The sequence below is a fragment of the Cebus imitator genome, unplaced genomic scaffold (assembly GCF_001604975.1).
Source record: "Cebus imitator isolate Cc_AM_T3 unplaced genomic scaffold, Cebus_imitator-1.0 Scaffold38, whole genome shotgun sequence".
In the NCBI taxonomy this organism is placed as follows: Eukaryota; Metazoa; Chordata; class Mammalia; order Primates; family Cebidae; genus Cebus; species Cebus imitator.
In genome coordinates, this window is record NW_016107353.1 from 481265 (window position 1) to 492793 (window position 11529).

General features: G+C 44.5%; 1 pseudogene; it reads left to right on the top strand.

The window, feature by feature from the left end:
- Positions 1–3299: 3299 nt before the first annotated feature.
- On the top strand, positions 3300–3969 carry LOC119470714 (annotated as a pseudogene).
- The last annotated feature ends 7560 nt before the right edge of the window (positions 3970–11529 follow it).

Genomic DNA, 11529 nt, shown 5'->3' on the forward strand with positions numbered 1-11529 from the left:
CTCAGGAGGCTGAGGCAGGAGAATTGCCTGAACCCAGGAGGCGGAGGTTGCGGTAAGCCAAGATCACGCCATTGCACTCCAGCCTGGGTAACAAGAGCGAAACTCCGTCTAAAAAAAAAAAAAACCACCTAAAATCAAGTTGTACAAGCAATCATCATAAGAACTTTTTTTTTTTGAGACAGAGTTTCACCACGTTGGCCAGGGTGGTCTAGATCTCGTGACTTTGTGATCTGCCTGCCTTGGCCTCCCAAAGTGCTGGGATTACAGGCGTGAGCTACTGCACCTGGCTCATAAGCTTTTCTTAATTGGAAATAACCCACACATCCATCAAGCAATCCAAGTAAAGCTGTGGACCAAAATTTTGGGTAAAGTCTTTAGGGAAGTTTGGATTTTTTGTTTTTGTTTGTTTGTTTTGTTGTTGCTTTTGAGATGGCGTTCTCACCCTGTCACCCACACTGGAGTGCAGTGGTGTGATCATGGCTCATTGCAACCTCCATCTCCCAAGCTTAAGCAATTCTCCTGCCTCAGCCTCCCGAGTAGCTGGGATTACAGGCATGGGCTGGCTAATTTTTGTATTTTTAGTAGTGATGGGGTTTCACCATGTTGCCCAGGCTGGCTTCAAGTCATACACCCACGTTGACCTCCCAAAGTGCTAGGATTACAGGTGTGAGCCACCACACCTGACTAGAAGTTTGTTTTTTAAAAGCCTTTTCACATTTTTTTCGTCGGTGTCAAATGAGTCTCTGATGTTTCCATTTTATCTAGAACTCGCTGAACTGTATAAGAAAAACGAAACCTCGGCCAGGTACAGTGGCTCATGCCTCTAATGCCAGCACTTTGGATGCCTGTAATCCCAGCTATTTCGGAGGCTGAGACAGGAGAAACGCTTGAACCTGGGATGCAGAGGTTGCGGTGAGCTAAGATCATGCCACTGCACTCCAGCCTGGGCAACAAGAGCTAGGCTCCATCTCAAAAAAAAGAAAAGAAAAGAAAAGAAAGTTATTCTTGGCATTTGAGTGTGTAAGTAATTCAATAACTATTTTAAAAACATATATTCCTTTGCAATATTGCAACAGCTAGACGTTCTGCTATCATAGGAGTTTGTTCTTGCAGGCATTACTAAAACATCTTCAAAACATCATATGGCCAAGGAATGTGCCTTGCTAGTTTTTAGTTGGAGTTGATTTGATTTGATTGATTGATTTTTATACCTATTCTTGCCTCATGGTCCCTGGAGCTGGAGTTTATTTTAAAATGGTGTCACCCTGGCTCTCCATGCTCCTGTTCAGCCAACCCCATGGTCAGCTCTAGTTTTCTTTTTCTTTTTTTTTTGAGACGGAGTTTCGCTCTTGTTACCCAAGCTGGAGTGCAATGGTGTGATCTCAGCTCACCGCAACCTGTGCCTCCTGGGTCCAAGCAATTCTCCTGCCTCAGCCTCCCGAGTAGCTGGGACTACAGGCGTGCACCACCATGCCCAGCTAATTTTTGTATTTTTAGTAGAGACACGGTTTCACCTTGTTGACCAGGATGGTCTCGATCTCTTGACCTCGTGATCCACCTGCCTCAGCCTCCCAAAGTGCTGGGATTATAGGCGTGAGCCACCACATCCGGCCATCAGCTCTAGTTTTCAAGCAATTTAAAGTATCCTGATAAATGTGTGTCCTTTCTCTGTGTATATCCTCCCCATCCTCCACTACATAGCAATGAGTGACACTGTGAATTGAAGTAACATCCTTCAGTCTGGGCAAGGAAAGGACAAAAGAAGATGGATGGAGGGGCTTTCGTGGGAACAAGAATATCCTGTTCACCCAGTGGTGAAGAATCAAGATAAACGGTGATAGACCAGGACCATGCTTCAGGATTCATTCTTGAGCCAGTGCCAAGACTGTATAGGCAGTACCTGGCTTTCAAATGATGGTATTTCTTTCTTTCTATTTATTTATTTATTGAGACAGAGTCTCATTCTGTCACCCAGGCTAGAGTGCAATGGCGCAATCTTGGCTCACTGCAACCTCCACCTCCTGGGTTCAAGTGATTTTCCTGCCTCAGCCTCCCGAGTAGCTGGGATTACAGGCATATGCCACCATGCCCAGCTAATTTTTTGTATTTTTAGTAGAGATGGGGTTTCACCATGTTGCCCAGGCTGGTCTTGAACTCCTGACTTCAGGTGATTCACCTGCCTCGGCCTCCCAAAGTGCTGGATTTATAGGCATGAGCCCCTCTGCCCGGCCTGGAATTTCTTACAAATACCTTAGAACAGTTGCCCAAGCTGAGTGTCAACATGAGAGCACTTTCTTTTCTTCTGGTCTTAGCTTGAACTTTATTTTCCCTTTGACTCAGGCAGCTGCTTCCTACGATAGAACCCCCAGTTTCCACTCAATCCCTATTTTACATCTCATTTCAGGGCCCATTCAGGACACAGGGAGAAGGGACGATGTATAAACCCATGGAGTTGCTCACTGTCCTCTTACCTCCTTGGTGGAGTAAGTGTTCCCAGCCCACCGTCTATCTCCTCGGTAGTTTCCCTACCATTATGTAGGTCAGAGTTCATCCTGGTCCCCAACTTGAAACAGACTGCCTGAGGTCACCAAGTTTGGATCGTGAAGGGACCCTGTGCTCACAGCAGCAGAGGCCTTGCTCCTGGCATTCAACATTAGAATTGTTTGTTATAGTGCTACGCTTCTGGTACACATATGAGCTGTGTCATAGGTTAAAAACTCAACATCTGTTGTTTCTCTCTGAGGCAAAATGCATTCTAAGTTTCAACTGACTTCAAGTGAATTTGGTGGACACTCCTGCCACTTAACTCTAAATTCTGACACCTATATATTCCAGGAGCTTAATTTTCCAAACACAGGAAAATCTTGGTCCTAATTGAATGGTTAGCACACTAGCTTGGTGTGGTGGCACGTGCCTATAGTCCCGGCTACTCAGGAGGCTGAGGCGTGAGAATCTCTTGAACTTGGGAGGTGGAGGTTGCAGTGAGTGGAGATCCTGCCACTGCAACCCAGCCTGGGTGATAGAGGGAGACTCTGTTTAAAAATAATAATAATAATAAAGCATCTGCTGAGGTTAACATCTTTATTCCCTTTTACCCTCTGAAGACTTAGTCATGATCACAACCACCTTGAAACACTCTCTCAGTAACCCGTATAACTGTTTTCATTGTCTTTTTCAAACAGCATTGAAAAACATATAGTACCTATTCTTTTTGTTTTTCCCTGGAGAAAGAGTCTCTGGCACTCAGGCTGCAGTGCACTGGTGTGATCATGGCTCACTGTAACCTCAAGCTCCTGGACTCAAGCAATTCTCCTGCCTTGGCCTCCCAAAGTGCTGGGACTGCAGGTGTGAGCTGCCACACGTTGCCCTTCACTATTCCTGTGTTAGAACTATAACTCACTCCCTCACCACCAGCCCACACTGGTTTCTCCCATCACTCCACTGCCGGCTCCTCTGCTGATGGAAGAAGAGATCACGGCACTTGTAATTAACAACGGCTCCAGCATGTGCAAAGCTGGCTTTGCTGGGTACAGTGCCCCTGAGCCATGTTACCTCCATTGTCGGGCATCCCCGGCACCAGGGCATGATGGTGGGGAGAGGCCAGAAGGACTCCTATCTGGGTGATGAGGCCCAGAGCAAGTGCAGCATCCTGACCCTGAAGTGCACCGTGGAGCACCGCATCATCACCAACTGGGATGACATGGAGAAGATCTGGCACCACACCTTCTACAAGTAGCTGCACACAGCTGGTGCTGCTGCTCAAGGCCCCCTGAACCCCAGGGCCAACAGCAAGAAGAAGACTTGGATAATGTTGAGACTCTGAACACCCCAGCAAGGTATGTGGGCATCCAGGCTGTGCTGTCCCTGTAAACCTCTGGTCACATCACTGGTATTATCGTAGATAGCGGAGACCCACAAGGTGCCTGTCTACAAGGGCTATGCCTTCTCCCATGTCATCCTGCATCTGGATGACCAACCAGCACCTGACCGGCCACCCCATGGAGATCTTCAGGGAGCCCAGCTACTGCTTCACCACCACAGCCAAGCAGGAGGTCATGCGCAACGTCAAGGAGAAGCTTTGTGATGTCACCCTGGACTTTGTGGAGATGGCCACCACAGCATCCTCCTCCTCTCTGGAGAAGATCTAGGAGCTGTCCAAGTGGTTCCAGTGCCTGGAGGCACTGCTCCAGCCCTCCTTCCTGGGTATGGAATCTTTGGTATCCACCAGGCCACCTTCAACTCCATCATAAAGTATGACTTGCACATCTGCAACAACCTGCATGCCAACGTGGTGCTGTCTGGTGACACCCCCACATATCTGGGCATCACCTACAAGATGCAGAAGATCGCCACCCTGGTGCCCAGCTCCATGAACATCAAGATCGTCGCCTCCCCTGAGCACAAGTACTTATGTAGATTGGCAGCTCCATCCTGGTTGCCATGGCCACCTACCAGCAGATGCAGATCAACAATCAGAAGTAGGATGAGTCAGGCCCCTCCATCACTCGCTGCAAATGCTTCTTCATGGACTGCAGGCAGATGCATATCATAGTATCACGTGCTTCAGGGGTTAGTGCAGAAGTATAAATTTGCCCACACTGGCCTCAAGAAACCAGAACAAACCTTTGAAAAGAAATTGGTCCTTGAAGCTTGTTTATCAGCACTGGATTGCAGAACTTGTTGCTGATTTTGACTTTACGTTCAAGTTAACTGTTCCCTTCCTATTTGTTTAATATCCTGTACATATCTTTGATTTATCCCTTAGTACATGTGGCTCAGTAACTTCATGGCTGAGATGAGGACATGCTTGTGGGAGAGTGTCCGTGGCTTGGTGAGTCTGTGTGACCTGTAGCCTCCCTATCTGTGCAGAGGTACTAATGTGTCAGAGCTCAGTGCTCCAGGATTTTTCTAGTGCCTGGCAAGAGCTCCTGAACCAGTTTCATTTCTGTCTTGCTGGTATATCTGTGTTAAGTCTTGAACTAGATAAGCAGTTTGCATTTATACCTGTGAATTTATTGATTCTTTTAATTTACGTAAGTTTTTTGTACATAATTCTTAATTTTTAAAGAGATGACCACAAATTTTGGTTTTCCACTGTTATTTGTGTAAGGAAAACTAAAGTGCTGCAGTAAACCAAAAAATAAATATAATTCACTCTAACTTCTAGCTCCATTTTCAAAAATCTACATGAACTTCTTTAAATTTGTCCCATTCAAATGATACAGCATTCAGCAGAGTTCATTTCAAATTATCTTCAAAACTATTTGCTGAACTATTGTAAATTTGTCAGACATTAGGCCAGGCACCAAGGGCAGATAGGGTATTTATTCTGAGTCCTTATGCATATGAAATTTATCATCCTTAGAAGTGAGGAAGTAGAGTCAGGCATTTAATTTTTAAATATGTATACATCTAGGAGATAATGGAAATGAAATGCTATCTTATTTTGAAGGGAAGAACTGATGTTTAGAAAATTGGCTTTTGTATAGTACCACTACTTACATTCTTTTCAAAATCTTACTGTCGGCCCAGTGTGTTGGCTCATGCCTGTAATTCCAGCACTTCAGGAGGCTGAGGTGGGTGGATCACCTGAGGTTGGAAGTTTGAGATCAGCCTGGCTAACATGGAGAAACCCCCTCTCTACTAAAAATACAAAATTAGCTGGGTGTGGTGGCACATCCCTGTAATCTCAGCTACTCGAGAGGCTGAGGCAAGAGAATTGCTTGGACTCGGGAGGTAGAGGTTGCAGTGAGCAGATATCACACCATTGCACTCCAGCCTGGACAACAAGAGCAAAATTCCACTTCAAAAAAAAAAAAAATCTTACTGTTGCCAGTCACGGTGGCTTATGCCTATACATCCCAGCATTTTGGGAGGCCGAAGCAGGGAGATCACTTGAGGCCAGGAGTTCCAGACCAGCCTGGGGAACACAGTGAGACCCCGTCTCTTTAAAAAAAAAAAAAAAAAAAAAAACAGGCATGGCAGCATGCACCTGTAGGCCCAGCTACTTGTGAGGCTAAGGCAGGAGGATCATCTGAACCTGGAGTTTGAGGCTGCAGTGAGCCACAATTATGCCACTGCAGTCCAGCCTTGGTGATGGAATGAGACCCTGTCCCAAGAAAAACAAAAACCTTATTGTGAAAATATATGTTCAGAAAAGTGACAAGAGGTACAGCTCAATTTATTATATAACAACTACCAAGATTTAAAATGCAGAACGTTAGCAGCATTGCAGAAGCCCTCCTCATGCCCCCTCCAAATCATATTCCTACCTTTATCATAAATCAAGTGTCCATATATATGCATGGGTCTGTTTCCGAGCTCTTTTGCTCCATTAGTCTGTTTGTCTATCCTTGTGATAAGCTATACTTTCTATCCAATAGAAAAATTCTCCTGCCTTTTCCCCATGACTATCTTGGCTATTCCTGGTTCTCTGCATTTTCATTTAACTTTTACAATCAGTTTGTTGAATTTTACACACAAAAACTTGTTGATTTTTTTTTTTTTTTTTTTTTTTGAGACGGAGTTTCACTCTTGCTACCCAGGCTGGAGTGCAATGGCGCGATCTCGGCTCACCGCAACCTCCACCTCCTGGGTTCAGGCAATTCTCCTGCCTCAGCCTCCTGAGTAGCTGGGATTACAGGCACGCGCCACCATGCCCAGCTAATGTTTTGTATTTTTAGTAGAGACGGGGTTTCACCATGTTGACCAGGATAGTCTCGATCTCTTGACCTCGTGATCCACCTGCCTCGGCCTCCCAAAGTGCTGGGATTACAGGTGTGAGCCACCGCGCCCGGCCTAACTTGTTGAGTTTTTAACTGGGATTTACTGAATTTCAGTTTGGAGGTTTTTTTCTTTTTTTCTTTTTTTTTTGAGACAAGAGTTTTGCTCTTGTTGCCCAGACTGGAGTACAATGGCGCAGTCTTGGTGCACTGCAACCTCTGCCTCCTGGGTTCAAGTGATTCTCCTGCCTAGCTGGGATTATAGGCATGCACAACCACACCTGGCTAATTTTTTTGTATTTTTAGTAGAGACGGGGGTTTCACCATGTTGGCCAGGCTGGTCTCGAACTCCTGACCTTAGGTGATCTGCCCGCCTCGGCCTCCCAAAGTGCTGGGATTATAGGCGTGAGCCACCGTGCCTGGCAAAGATGAGATTGTTAACAATATTAGGAGTTAGCAAACTTTTTTCTTAAAGAGTTAGATAAGTATCTACGCTTTGTGGGATGAGGCAGAATTGGAGATATTATATAGATGACTTATATGACCATTTACAAAACATAAAAGCTGGCCAGGTACAGTGGTTCACACCTGTAATCCCAGCACTTTGGGAGTCCAAGGCAGGAGGATTACTTGAGTCCAGGAGTCTGAGACCAGCCTGGCCAACATGGCAAAACCCTGTCTACCAAAAATACAAATTAGCTGGGCGCAGTGACACATGCGTGCCTGTGTTCCCAGCTACTCAGGAGGCCAAGGTGGGAGGATCACATGAGCCTGGGAGGTCAAGCCTGCAGTGAGCTGTGATCGTGCCATTGCACTCCAGCCTGGGTAATAGAGTAAGAACCTGGCTCAAAAAAAAAAAAAAAAAAAAGTAAAAACCATTTTTAGCTTCAAAGTTTCTGCGACTCAGTAGGTCAGGTACTGGCTGAATGAATTTGGCCTGTGGGCTGTAGTTCCCTGGCCCCGTGAGTTTGTTTTCTTTTACTTTCTCTTACATAAGGTTTTGTGTTGTGGTCTCACACATCTACTGTTATGCCTTGCTCCTAGTTTTCTAGTTTTCTCCTCAGTTGTGCCTAAGCTGCTGTTAAAATGTCCCAGTGAATTTTAAAGTTAGATATAGGGACTCACTGTTGCCCAGGCTGGAGTATAGTGTCATCATCATAGCTCACTGAAACTTCTAATTCCTGGACTCAAGTGATCCTCCCACCTCAGCCTGGAAAGTAGCTGGGACTACAGGAGGGGCCACCGCACCTGGCTATTTTCTTTTTTTTTTTTTTTTTTCTTGTAGAGACAAGGTCTCACTATGTTGCCCATGCTGGTTCCACTGTATTCTTAATTTTAATTACTGGATTCTTAAAAATTCTAGAATTATATTTTAAAAAAAATGTCTGGCCGGGCGCCTGTAATCCCAGCACTTTGGGAGGCCGAGGCGGGCAGACAAGGTCAGGAGTTCAAGACCAGCCTGGCCAACATGGTGAAACCCTGTCTTTACTAAAAATACAAAAATTAGCTAGGCATGGTGGTACACGCCTGTAATCCCAGCTGCTCAGGAGGCTGAGGCAGGAGAATCACTTGAACCCGGGAGGCAGAGGTTGCAGTAAGCCAAGATTGTGCCACTGCACTCCAGCCTGGGCAACAGAGTGAGACTGTCTCAAAATAACAACAACAAAAAACCCAAAAACAAAACAAAACATGTCCACGTAGCTGCTGACATTCCCTAACTGTGTCTCCTTGAACATGGTGAATAGTTATTTTAGTCTGTTTGATAGCGCCAATATCTCTAGCCACTATGGGCCTGCTATCTTGTCTCACGTGCCCGGTTACATTGTGTTGTACTCAGGATATTGTATTAGCAAAATTGTTTGTAGATATAATCTAAAGTTTAGGATAATAATAATATCCTCTACAGAAGTTTTTGTTTGCTTATCCAAAGAGTTTGAGGAAACTACCACACTGGGATCACCTTAATCTAATTTCAAGGATTGAAATCGTTAATTGGAAGCTGGGCTGCAGTCCCAAGAGCCTGTTGCCCACACCGCCTCACCCTTATTCCTGAATGCAAAAGACTGAGGGCTTCAACCAAAAGTGAGGGACACCACCAAGTCCATCACCCTTTAACACGCCCTGACCCCTACTTCTGAAAGGCTACTAAAATTACTGCTAAGCCCGTGAATCACTTCCAAGTTTGGCAAATGCTCCCCGGAGAACGGTGGTCCATCACACCAAGCCCACCTCCCAAGATTCCCATCTTCTCTGCCCTCCTGGTTTAATAATTCTTCAAAGCCATGTCAGCTCTCTTAGTACCTTCAAACAGATATTTAAAATATTTTGTCCAGCCTTTCTAGTTGAGCAGTGAGCTGGTCAGTCCAAAGGACCTATCCACCATTAACAGAAGCAGAAGTCCCCACTAGTTATTGTCAGTTAGACATGTAGCCTCATGTACAACATGGTGACAATTTGTGAAATGTAGAACACCATTGTCCATCTTGAATCCTGTGTTTCTGTAAAACAACAGACAATCATGCGGAAACAATTAGGCCTTCACAAAATCAACTGCTCTCCAGGCAGAAAACGGACGTTTCTATACTTGGAGCAGCAAGCACAGGTTCCCTCTGTCTACCCACAGCAAATAGCAGCTGATTCACAAGTATGCAGTGAGAGCCTTTTATGCGTGAGGGAAATGAAATGACATTTGCATTGTACAGTGGACTAGATCAACAGGTGGCTGACCTTAAGCTAAACCCTAAGGTTCAGGTTTCAGCTCTCCTCTGTTTTTTCAATTTATATATTCTTTCCAAGGACATGCAGAAATCTAATTTCCATTGCTTAAATGCCTTTCTTTCAAATCAAACTGAAAAGGCAGAATAGCAACTTGTTATTTTTGGCTGCTACGGCAACATTTGGCAGTTCTCAAAAAAGGAAATAGAAATGACCGATAAGTATATAAAAATTTCAATAAAATAAATGCAAATTAAAACAATGAAATACTGTTTTCCTATTCAAGTGGCCATATATATATATATATATATACACACACACACACACACACACTTTTTTTTTTTGAGACAGATTCTCACTCTGTCACTCAGGCTGGAGTGCCAGTGGTGTGATTGAGGCTCAGTGCAGCCTCCATCTCCAGGGCTCAAGTGATCCTCCCACCTAAGCCTCTCAATTAGCAGGGATTATAGGTACACACCACCATGCCCAGGTCATTTTGTTCATCTTTTATAGAGATGGAGTTTCACTATGTTGCCCAGGCTAGTCTCAAACTCCTGGGCTCAAGGGATCCTCCTGCCTCGGCCTTCCAAAGTGCTGGGATTATAGGCACAAGAAGCAAAATATTTTTAATAAAATCCAGTGTTCGTGAGGGTTCAGAGAAATGAGTGCTCTTTTATGCTGCTGGAGGATATGTTAGCACAGTTTTTGAGAAGTATGTGTCAATAGAGTAAAGCCTCGAAAATGTGTATACCCTACAATTCCGTCTAATAATGTATGCCAAGTAAATAATTAAAAAGGTGCATACAGAATGTAAGGTGCATGTCGTATCAGTTTACAAGAAAATGAAGACAACATAATAGTGGACTGTTACAGTACAGCAACACATTGGAATACTAATCATGGTGGACTTGGATACATATCTACTCTCGTGGGAAGATTTTCACCCTATTTTGTCAAACGAAAGTTTTGTTTTTCTTTTGAGAGAGGGTCTTGCTCTGACGCCCAGGCTGGAGTGCAGTGATGCCAACGTGACTCGCTGTAGCCTCGACCTCCTAAGCTCAAGCAATCCTCCGACCTCAAGTCTCCCAAGCCTGTGGGATCACAGACATGTGCCACCATGTCTGGCAAACTTTTATTTTTGTAGATACAGAGTCTCACTATGTTGCCCAGGCTGGTTTTGAACACCTGGGCTCAAGCAATCCTCCTGCCTTGGCCTCCCAAAGTGCTGAGGTTACAGGCATGAGCCACCATGCCTGGCCTACATGCAAGTTTTAAGAGGACAGTATGATGTCCTATCTGTAACTGCACATGTATATAATGTATACATACACATTGAAGAGGATATACACCACATTACCATTGGCAGTCTCTGAATGGTGGGAGTATTAGCAATTTAAAAATATTTATACATTTTTGAATTTATCTGCAATGAATATGTATTCTATGATTTAAAAAAGAACAAACAGTTAAAGCCTAATTTTAAAAAAATGCTTAGCTTAGGTTCTGGTTTGTGACGTGAGGGGCCATGTGTCCCTAGAGGTGTCTACTTGGTTTTGCTCCTGACTTCAGTGGGTAATTCTGTTCTTCTGCAGATGCCATAACTATGGACGTGATCATTTGTCGGAAAAACACAGTTCTCTCAATTGCTTACTGAAGCTCATTCAGGCTGACTGCAGAAGGAAGCCACCTTTCCAGGGGAGTAGGTTGTTGCAAAACTGCGCCCAAGGCCAGCCTGCACTTCAGTGAGGAAGCCCTTAGAAAGTTTGGGGGTGAAGGAAGGAGGAAGCTACTAGAAAACAATGGAAGGGACTTCAGATAGTAAGTTTCTATTAAGTACTTATTTCAATTTTAGGCCTTCTGAACTGCAGAGGTGACAGAAGGATACCTGAAACCTTGGTTATATAATAAACTTCCTTCTATGACGGTGAGTCATTTCAGAATAGAAATGATGGAATAATTGGAAATCAAGTTGAAGGCTTAAACAAGTCTGCTAATATCAAACTGTTAGAGCAACCTCAGAGCTATGGAAATAGAAGCATCTGAATGGAAGTTTGTATCCTGGGTTGGTAGAGATTCCAGTTGGACCAAAACT